Below are 11,075 nucleotides of genomic sequence, written 5' to 3' on the forward strand. Positions count from 1 at the left end.
GTCAAGGAGCCAAGGTGGGTGGCAAGTAGCCAAGTTGCGTGCCAAGGTGGGTGTCGGGGTGGGTGCCAAGGATCCAAGGTGGGTGCCAAGGAACCAAGGTGGGTGTCTGGGTGGGTGCCGAGGTGGGAGCCAGGGTGGGTCCCAAGGTGAGTGCAAAGGTGGGTGCCAGGGTCAAGGTGAGTGCCAATGTGGGTTCCAAGGTACCAGGGTCAGGGTGAGTGCCAATGTGGGTTCAAAGGTGCTAAGTTGGGTGCGAGGTTGGGTGCGAGGGTGGGTGGGTGCCAAGGTGTGCTAGGTGGAAGCCCGGGTGGGTCGGCATCCCATGGGTGTCGAGTTGGGTGCCTGATGGGTGCTTCTTGTCAAGTTTTAGTCGTCGGGACTCATTTCGAGCCTTAGAGGTCGTTTCTTGTCCGGTTGCCCTGTCTTCGACCTGGGAACCCAATTTTGGTCCTCGGGTCCCATTTTTTTTTGTCTCGCATCCCACTTTTGGCCTGTGGCCTTTTCGGGGTCGATTCTCGTTTTGGGCATCAGAGCATGTTTCTTCTCCTAAAACCCAATATTTGTTTATTAAGTCTCGGAACACATTTTTGTTCTCGTGGACCCATCATGGGTCTTGGAACGCATTTGTGGTCCTTGGGTCCCATTTTGCATCCCGAAACTTGTGTTTTGGTGCTTGATCCCTATTTTGGGTGCCCACCTTGCACCAAGTGCGCACCCGGGGCAAACCGAGCGCCTTGGTGCACCGGGGCAAGATCGAGCGTGCACCCGAGGCGCCCCGAACATGCACCAAGGTGCACTCGGCCCACATGTGAGCGCAGGTCGTTGCGCCCGAGGTGGTGTGTGGGCACCGCGTTGCAGACGGGACACTGCACGCACACGACGCCCCCTCCAGGTGCACGCACGTAGGCCGGGCCGGGTGCACACCCGACGCCCTAGCAAGGTGCGCGCACCCGGGCAGGGCTCACACTTGGCGAACGGGGCGCACTTCGCGAGGGAGGGTGTGCACCTCGACGGGGGTGGGTGGCCGGGGTGGATTCGCACGTGGGTCGCGGTTTGCTAAGTACACACTGCGACAAGCTCATAACGGGTGCGATCATACCAGCATTAGTGCACCGGATCCCATCAGAACTCCGCAGTTAAGCGCGCTTGGGCCGGAGTAGTACTGGGATGGGTGACCTCCCGGGAAGTCCCGGTGTTGCACCCTTTTTTAGTTTTTCGCCGGGCGTCGCAATGCTATTTGAATAAACCTTTTGCCCGTTTGCGTTCTCGTCGGGGCCGGGCCGGGCCGGGGTGCGCTGCCCGCACTACCGCGCGCGCGGGGGGCGACACCGAGCGCGCACCCGAGGCACCCCGAGCACACAGGCCACGGTGCAACCCGGGCGTTGTGCGCGCACCCCGGTGCGCCCGAGGTGCTGCGCGCGCACCCAGGTGAAATCGGTGTGCACCTCGGCCAGTGCGCGCTCGGTCGAGTCGCGCACGTTGGCCAAGGTGCACGGTGATGTTTCTTACTCTAAGGTTCCGCACCAGACGCCCGGGACAGGTGAGCGAAGCTGGGCGGGGCCGGGTGCGCGGCCGGGGCAGGTGCACGCAGCTGGAGAGAGCTTTGGAGCACACTTCGGAGCGCACCAATGATGCGCTCCATTCAAAAGTTTCCTGAAAAGGCAAAAAAAGTTGAGATTATAGAATTTCCCACTTGAGAGATTGTAAAAAAAAAAAATTTAAAATGAAGGAAACGCGGGTGCCAAGGTGTGCGCAGCCCAGCCAAGGTGTGCGCACCAAGGCGCCCACCCTGGCGAAGGTGCACGCAAGGTGCGCACCCGAGGCAAACCGGACAATTAACCCAACTTTCGACTTCGCGCGCACCTTGGAGCGCACTTCGGAGCGCTCCTTGGTGCGCACCTCGGAGTGCACCATGGCGCCCACCAAGGTGCGCACCCGGGGCAAACCGAGCTCCGACTTCGTGCGCACCTTGGAGCGCACGAAAGGTGCGCACCATGGCGCCCACCAAGGTGCGCAGCCCAGCCAAGGCGTGCGCATCAAGGTGCGCACCCTGGCGAAGGTGCGCACCCGGGGCAAACCGAGCTCCGACTTCGTGCGCACCTTGGAGCGCACAAAAGGTGCGCAACCCAGCCAAGGTGTGCGCACCCCGGTCAAACCGAGCTCCGAATCGTGCGCACCAGAGGTGCACGCCATCGTGCGCACCTTGGAGCACACTTCGGAGCCCTCCTTGGTGCGCGCCGATGTTGCGCACCTCGGAGCGCACCCGGGGAAAACAATGCAATTAACCCGACTTTCGACTTCGTGGGCACCTCGGAGCGCTCTCGGGTTCGCACCTCGGAGCACACCGAGGTGCGCACCTTTGATGCGCTGCCTTCACCAATTTCCAGAAAAGGCAAGAAAACATTGAGAAGGTGTGCGCACCGAGGTGCCCACCCTGGCGAAGGTGCACGCGAGGTGCGCACCCGGGGCAAACCGGGCTCCGACTTCGTGCACGCCGCACCTTGGAGCACACTTCGGAGCGCTCCTTGGTGCGCACCAGGGCGCGCAACCCAGCCGAGGTGCCCACCCCGGCGAAGGTGCACGCGAGGTGCGCACCCGGGGCAAACCGGGCTCCGACTTCGTGCACGCCATGGTGCCCACCGCGGCGAAGGTGCACGCGAGGTGCGCACCCGGGGCAAACCGGGCTCCGACTTCGTGCACGCCGCACCTTGGAGCACACTTCGGAGCGCTCCTTGGTGCGCACCATGGTGCCCACCAGGGCGCGCAACCCCGCCGAAGGTGCACGCGAGGTGCGCACCCGGGGCAAACCGGGCTCCGACTTCGTGCACGCCGCACCTTGGAGCACACTTCGGAGCGCTCCTTGGTGCGCACCATGGTGCCCACCAGGGCGCGCAACCCCGCCGAAGGTGCACGCGAGGTGCGCACCCGGGGCAAACCGGGCTCCGACTTCGTGCACGCCATGGTGCGCACCGCGGCGAAGGTGCGCACCCGGGGCAAACCGGGCTCCGACTTCGTGCACGCCGCACCTTGGAGCACACTTCGGAGCGCTCCTTGGTGCGCACCAGGGCGCGCAACCCAGCCGAGGTGCCCACCCCGGCGAAGGTGCACGCGAGGTGCGTACCCGGGGCAAACCGGGCTCCGACTTCGTGCACGCCGCACCTTGGAGCACACTTCGGAGCGCTCCTTGGTGCGCACCATGGTGCCCACCAGGCCGCGCAACCCAGCCAAGGTGTGCGCACCAAGGTGCACGCGAGGTGCGCACCCGGGGCAAACCGGGGTCCGACTTCGTGCACGCCGCACCTTGGAGCACACATCGAGGCGCTCCCGGGTTCGCACCGGCGTTGCGCACCGTGGTGGGCACCTCGGAGCACACCAAGGTGGGCAGCGAGGTGCGCACCTTTGATGCGATGCCTTCACTAATTTCCATAAAAGGCAAAAAAAAAACGAGATTTTAAAATTTCCGTTTTGAAAGATAGTGAGAAAAAGGGAATGCTGGTGCCATCTTGAGCCCGCCCTGGTGCGCAGCCCAGCCAAGGTGTGCGCACCAAGGTGCCCACCCTGGCGAAGGTGCGCGCCCGGGCAATTAACCCAACTTCCAACTTTGCGCGCGCCAGGGTGGGAGCGCACCCAACAACCGGGCCTGGGAAGAGCCAATGCGAGAAACCCCACCAAACGCTCTGACAAAAAAAGAGGGGGCGCTCCAGTAACCCCGCTTCGGAGCGCACCCTGGGCAAACCCAGCCAAGGTGCCCACCCCGGCCAAGGTGCAGGCGAGGTGCGCACCCGGGGCAAACCGGGCTCCGACAACGTGCACGCCGCACCTTGGAGCACACTTCGTAGCGCTCCCGGGTGCGCACCTCAGAGCACACCAAGGTGGGCAGCGAGGTGCGCACCTTTGATGCGCTGCCTTCACTAATTTCCAGAAAAGGCAAAAAAAAAAGGAGATTTTAAAATTTCCGTTTTGAAAGATAGTGAAAAAAACGGAACGCGCGTGCCATCTTGAGCCCGCCCTGGTGCGCAGCCCAGGTAAGGTGCCCACCCTGGCAAAGGTGCGCACCCGGGCAATTAACCCTACTTCCGACTTCGTGCGCGCCAGGGTGGCAACCGGGCCTCGGAAGAGCCAATGCGAGAAACCCCACCAAACGCTCCGACAAAAAAAGAGGCGGCGCTCCAATAACCCCGCTTCGGAGCGCAGCCGGGGCAAACCCAGCCAAGGTGCCCACCCCGACGAAGGTGCACGCGAGGTGCGCACCCGGGGCAAACCGGGCTCCGACAACGTGCACGCAGCACCTTGGAGCACACTTCGAAGCACTCCCGGGTGCCCACCGGCGTTGCGCACCGTGGTGGGCAGCGAGGTGCGCACCTTTGATGCGCTGCCTTCACTAATTTCCAGAAAAAGGCAAAAAAAAATGAGATTTTAAAATTTCCGTTTTGAAAGATAGTGAAAAAAAAGGAACGCGGGTGCCATCTTGAGCCCGCCCTGGTGCGCAGCCCAGGCAAGGCATGCGCACCAAGGTGCCCACCCGAGGTGCACACCCGGGGCAAACCGGGCTCCGACTTCGTGCAGGCCGCACCTTGGAGCACACTTCGGAGCGCTCCTTGGTGCGCACCATGGTGCCCACCAGGGCGCGCAACCCAGCCAAGGTCTGCACACCAAGGTGCCCACCCCGGCGAAGGTGCACGCGAGGTGCGCACCCGGGGCAAACCGGGCTCCGACTTCGTGCACGCCATGGTGCCCACCGCGGCGAAGGTGCACGCGAGGTGCGCACCCGGGGCAAACCGGGCTCCGACTTCGTGCACGCCGCACCTTGGAGCACACTTCGGAGCGCTCCTTGGTGCGCACCATGGTGCCCACCAGGGCGCGCAACCCAGCCAAGGTGTGCGCACCAAGGTGCACGCGAGGTGCGCACCCGGGGCAAATCGGGGTCCGACTTCGTGCACGCCGCACCTTGGAGCACACATCGGAGCGCTCCCAGGTTCGCACCAGCGTTGCGCACCTTTGATGCGCTGCCTTCACTAATTTCCAGAAAAGGCAAAAAAAAACGATATTTTAAAATTTCCGTTCTGAAAGATAGTGAAAAAAACGGAACGCGGGTGCCATCTTGAGCCCTTCCTGGTGCGCAGCCCAGGCAAGTTGTGCGCACCAAGGTGCCCACCCTGGCGGAGGTGCGCGCCCGGGGCAAACCGGGCTCCGACTTCGTGCACTGCATGGTGCCCACCAAGGCGCGCAACCCAGCCAAGGTGCCCACCGCAGCGAAGGTGCACGCGAGGTGCACACCCGGGGCAAACCGGGCTCCGACTTCGTGCACGCCGCACCTTGGAGCACACTTCAGAGCGCTCCTTGGTGCGCACCAGGGCGCGCAACCCAGCCGAGGTGCCCACCCCGGCGAAGGTGCACGCGAGGTGCGCACCCGGGGCAAACCGGGCTCCGACTTCGTGCACGCCATGGTGCCCACCGCGGCGAAGGTGCGCACCCGGGGCAAACCGGGCTCCGACTTCGTGCACGCCGCACCTTGGAGCACACTTCGGAGCGCTCCTTGGTGCGCACCATGGTGCCCACCAGGCCGCGCAACCCAGCCAAGGTGTGCGCACCAAGGTGCACGCGAGGTGCGCACCCGGGGCAAACCGGGGTCCGACTTCGTGCACGCCGCACCTTGGAGCACACATCGGGGCGCTCCCGGGTTCGCACCGGCGTTGCGCACCGTGGTGGGCACCTCGGAGCACACCAAGGTGGGCAGCGAGGTGCGCACCTTTGATGCGATGCCTTCACTAATTTCCATAAAAGGCAAAAAAAAAACGAGATTTTAAAATTTCCGTTTTGAAAGATAGTGAGAAAAAGGGAATGCTGGTGCCATCTTGAGCCCGCCCTGGTGCGCAGCCCAGCCAAGGTTTGCGCACCAAGGTGCCCACCCTGGCGAAGGTGCGCGCCCGGGCAATTAACCCAACTTCCAACTTCGCGCGCGCCAGGGTGGGAGCGCACCCAACAACCGGGCCTGGGAAGAGCCAATGCGAGAAACCCCACCAAACTCTCTGACAAAAAAAGAGGGGGCGCTCCAGTAACCCCGCTTCGGAGCGCACCCTGGGCAAACCCAGCCAAGGTGCCCACCCCGGCCAAGGTGCAGGCGAGGTGCGCACCCGGGGCAAACCGGGCTCCGACAACGTGCACGCCGCACCTTGGAGCACACTTCGTAGCGCTCCCGGGTGCGCACCTCAGAGCACACCAAGGTGGGCAGCGAGGTGCGCACCTTTGATGCGCTGCCTTCACTAATTTCCAGAAAAGGCAAAAAAAAAAGGAGATTTTAAAATTTCCGTTTTGAAAGATAGTGAAAAAAACGGAACGCGCGTGCCATCTTGAGCCCGCCCTGGTGCGCAGCCCAGGTAAGGTGCCACCCTGGCAAAGGTGCGCACCCGGGCAATTAACCCTACTTCCGACTTCGTGCGCGCCAGGGTGGCAACCGGGCCTCGGAAGAGCCAATGCGAGAAACCCCACCAAACGCTCCGACAAAAAAAGAGGCGGCGCTCCAATAACCCCGCTTCGGAGCGCAGCCGGGGCAAACCAAGCCAAGGTGCCCACCCCGACGAAGGTGCACGCGAGGTGCGCACCCGGGGCAAACCGGGCTCCGACAACGTGCACGCAGCACCTTGGAGCACACTTCGAAGCACTCCCGGGTGCCCACCGGCGTTGCGCACCGTGGTGGGCAGCGAGGTGCGCACCTTTGATGCGCTGCCTTCACTAATTTCCAGAAAAAGGCAAAAAAAAATGAGATTTTAAAATTTCCGTTTTGAAAGATAGTGAAAAAAAAGGAACGCGGGTGCCATCTTGAGCCCGCCCTGGTGCGCAGCCCAGGCAAGGCATGCGCACCAAGGTGCCCACCCGAGGTGCACACCCGGGGCAAACTGGGCTCCGACTTCGTGCAGGCCGCACCTTGGAGCACACTTCGGAGCGCTCCTTGGTGCGCACCATGGTGCCCACCAGGGCGCACCCGAGGCAAACCGGGCTCCGACTTCGTGCACGCCGCACCTTGGAGCACACATCGGAGCGCTCCCAGGTTCGCACCAGCGTTGCGCACCTTTGATGCGCTGCCTTCACTAATTTCCAGAAAAGGCAAAAAAAAACGATATTTTAAAATTTCCGTTCTGAAAGATAGTGAAAAAAACGGAACGCGGGTGCCATCTTGAGCCCTTCCTGATGCGCAGCCCAGGCAAGTTGTGCGCACCAAGGTGCCCACCCTGGCGGAGGTGCGCGCCCGGGGCAAACCGGGCTCCGACTTCGTGCACTGCATGGTGCCCACCAAGGCGCGCAACCCAGCCAAGGTGCCCACCGCAGCGAAGGTGCACGCGAGGTGCGCACCCGAGGTGCACACCCGGGGCAAACCGGGCTCCGACTTCGTGCACGCCGCACCTTGGAGCACACTTCAGAGCGCTCCTTGGTACGCACCAGGGCGCGCAACCCAGCCAAGGTGCTCACCCCGGCGAAGGTGCACGCGAGGTGCGCACCCGGGGCAAACCGGGCTCGGACTTCGTGCACGCCGCACCTTGGAGCACACATCGGAGCGCTCCCGGGTTCGCACCAGCATTGCGCACCTTTGATGCGCTGCCTTCACTAATTTCCAGAAAAGGCAAAAAAAAGAAAAAAATGAGATTTTAAAATTTCCGTTTTGAAAGATAGTGAAAAAAACGGAACGCGGGTGCCATCTTGAGCCCGCCCTGGTGTGCAGCCCAGGCAAGTTGTGCGCACCAAGGCACCCACCCTGGCCAAGGTGGGTCACGGGGTGGGTCCTAGGGTGGGTAACGGGGTGGGTACTAAGGTGCGTGCCAAGGTGGGTCATAGGGTGGGTGCCAAGGTGGGCACCAGGGTGGGTGTGCACCAACCCTAGCCAGGGTAGGTCACGGGGTGGTTGTCGGGGTGGGCGTCAAGGAGCCAAGGTGGGTGGCAAGTAGCCAAGTTGCGTGCCAAGGTGGGTGTCGGGGTGGGTGCCAAGGATCCAAGGTGGGTGCCAAGGAACCAAGGTGGGTGTCTGGGTGGGTGCCGAGGTGGGAGCCAGGGTGGGTCCCAAGGTGAGTGCAAAGGTGGGTGCCAGGGTCAAGGTGAGTGCCAATGTGGGTTCCAAGGTGCCAGGGTCAGGGTGAGTGCCAATGTGGGTTCAAAGGTGCTAAGTTGGGTGCGAGGTTGGGTGCGAGGGTGGGTGGGTGCCAAGGTGTGCTAGGTGGAAGCCCGGGTGGGTCGGCATCCCATGGGTGTCGAGTTGGGTGCCTGATGGGTGCTTCTTGTCAAGTTTTAGTCGTCGGGACTCATTTCGAGCCTTAGAGGTCGTTTCTTGTCCGGTTGCCCTGTCTTCGACCTGGGAACCCAATTTTGGTCCTCGGGTCCCATTTTTTTTTGTCTCGCATCCCACTTTTGGCCTGTGGCCTTTTCGGGGTCGATTCTCGTTTTGGGCATCAGAGCATGTTTCTTCTCCTAAAACCCAATATTTGTTTATTAAGTCTCGGAACACATTTTTGTTCTCGTGGACCCATCATGGGTCTTGGAACGCATTTGTGGTCCTTGGGTCCCATTTTGCATCCCGAAACTTGTGTTTTGGTGCTTGATCCCTATTTTGGGTGCCCACCTTGCACCAAGTGCGCACCCGGGGCAAACCGAGCGCCTTGGTGCACCGGGGCAAGATCGAGCGTGCACCCGAGGCGCCCCGAACATGCACCAAGGTGCACTCGGCCCACATGTGAGCGCAGGTCGTTGCGCCCGAGGTGGTGTGTGGGCACCGCGTTGCAGACGGGACACTGCACGCACACGACGCCCCCTCCAGGTGCACGCACGTAGGCCGGGCCGGGTGCACACCCGACGCCCTAGCAAGGTGCGCGCACCCGGGCAGGGCTCACACTTGGCGAACGGGGCGCACTTCGCGAGGGAGGGTGTGCACCTCGACGGGGGTGGGTGGCCGGGGTGGATTCGCACGTGGGTCGCGGTTTGCTAAGTACACACTGCGACAAGCTCATAACGGGTGCGATCATACCAGCATTAGTGCACCGGATCCCATCAGAACTCCGCAGTTAAGCGCGCTTGGGCCGGAGTAGTACTGGGATGGGTGACCTCCCGGGAAGTCCCGGTGTTGCACCCTTTTTTAGTTTTTCGCCGGGCGTCGCAATGCTATTTGAATAAACCTTTTGCCCGTTTGCGTTCTCGTCGGGGCCGGGCCGGGCCGGGGTGCGCTGCCCGCACTACCGCGCGCGCGGGGGCGACACCGAGCGCGCACCCGAGGCACCCCGAGCACACAGGCCACGGTGCAACCCGGGCGTTGTGCGCGCACCCCGGTGCGCCCGAGGTGCTGCGCGCGCACCCAGGTGAAATCGGTGTGCACCTCGGCCAGTGCGCGCTCGGTCGAGTCGCGCACGTTGGCCAAGGTGCACGGTGATGTTTCTTACTCTAAGGTTCCGCACCAGACGCCCGGGACAGGTGAGCGAAGCTGGGCGGGGCCGGGTGCGCGGCCGGGGCAGGTGCACGCAGCTGGAGAGAGCTTTGGAGCACACTTCGGAGCGCACCAATGATGCGCTCCATTCAAAAGTTTCCTGAAAAGGCAAAAAAAGTTGAGATTATAGAATTTCCCACTTGAGAGATTGTAAAAAAAAAAAATTTAAAATGAAGGAAACGCGGGTGCCAAGGTGTGCGCAGCCCAGCCAAGGTGTGCGCACCAAGGCGCCCACCCTGGCGAAGGTGCACGCAAGGTGCGCACCCGAGGCAAACCGGACAATTAACCCAACTTTCGACTTCGCGCGCACCTTGGAGCGCACTTCGGAGCGCTCCTTGGTGCGCACCAATCTTGGGCACCTCGGAGTGCACCATGGCGCCCACCAAGGTGCGCACCCGGGGCAAACCGAGCTCCGACTTCGTGCGCACCTTGGAGCGCACGAAAGGTGCGCACCATGGCGCCCACCAAGGTGCGCAGCCCAGCCAAGGCGTGCGCATCAAGGTGCGCACCCTGGCGAAGGTGCGCACCCGGGGCAAACCGAGCTCCGACTTCGTGCGCACCTTGGAGCGCACAAAAGGTGCGCAACCCAGCCAAGGTGTGCGCACCCCGGTCAAACCGAGCTCCGAATCGTGCGCACCAGAGGTGCACGCCATCGTGCGCACCTTGGAGCACACTTCGGAGCCCTCCTTGGTGCGCGCCGATGTTGCGCACCTCGGAGCGCACCCGGGGAAAACAATGCAATTAACCCGACTTTCGACTTCGTGGGCACCTCGGAGCGCTCTCGGGTTCGCACCTCGGAGCACACCGAGGTGCGCACCTTTGATGCGCTGCCTTCACCAATTTCCAGAAAAGGCAAGAAAACATTGAGAAGGTGTGCGCACCGAGGTGCCCACCCTGGCGAAGGTGCACGCGAGGTGCGCACCCGGGGCAAACCGGGCTCCGACTTCGTGCACGCCGCACCTTGGAGCACACTTCGGAGCGCTCCTTGGTGCGCACCAGGGCGCGCAACCCAGCCGAGGTGCCCACCCCGGCGAAGGTGCACGCGAGGTGCGCACCCGGGGCAAACCGGGCTCCGACTTCGTGCACGCCATGGTGCCCACCGCGGCGAAGGTGCACGCGAGGTGCGCACCCGGGGCAAACCGGGCTCCGACTTCGTGCACGCCGCACCTTGGAGCACACTTCGGAGCGCTCCTTGGTGCGCACCATGGTGCCCACCAGGGCGCGCAACCCCGCCGAAGGTGCACGCGAGGTGCGCACCCGGGGCAAACCGGGCTCCGACTTCGTGCACGCCGCACCTTGGAGCACACTTCGGAGCGCTCCTTGGTGCGCACCATGGTGCCCACCAGGGCGCGCAACCCCGCCGAAGGTGCACGCGAGGTGCGCACCCGGGGCAAACCGGGCTCCGACTTCGTGCACGCCATGGTGCGCACCGCGGCGAAGGTGCGCACCCGGGGCAAACCGGGCTCCGACTTCGTGCACGCCGCACCTTGGAGCACACTTCGGAGCGCTCCTTGGTGCGCACCAGGGCGCGCAACCCAGCCGAGGTGCCCACCCCGGCGAAGGTGCACGCGAGGTGCGTACCCGGGGCAAACCGGGCTCCGACTTCGTGCAC

At 63.1% G+C, this 11,075-nt stretch overlaps 2 non-coding genes across 2 annotated transcripts; both read left to right on the forward strand.

The window, feature by feature from the left end:
* The first annotated feature begins 1,085 nt into the window (after positions 1–1,085).
* On the forward strand, positions 1,086–1,204 carry LOC131866360 (5S ribosomal RNA). Its single transcript, XR_009364978.1, has one exon. It is a non-coding gene; the product is annotated as a 5S ribosomal RNA (ribosomal RNA).
* A 7,792-nt stretch (positions 1,205–8,996) lies between these two features.
* On the forward strand, positions 8,997–9,115 carry LOC131866361 (5S ribosomal RNA). Its single transcript, XR_009364979.1, has one exon. It is a non-coding gene; the product is annotated as a 5S ribosomal RNA (ribosomal RNA).
* Positions 9,116–11,075: the final 1,960 nt, after the last annotated feature.

The sequence above is a fragment of the Cryptomeria japonica genome, unplaced genomic scaffold, assembly GCF_030272615.1.
Source record: "Cryptomeria japonica unplaced genomic scaffold, Sugi_1.0 HiC_scaffold_141, whole genome shotgun sequence".
Lineage (NCBI taxonomy): Eukaryota > Viridiplantae > Streptophyta > Pinopsida > Cupressales > Cupressaceae > Cryptomeria > Cryptomeria japonica.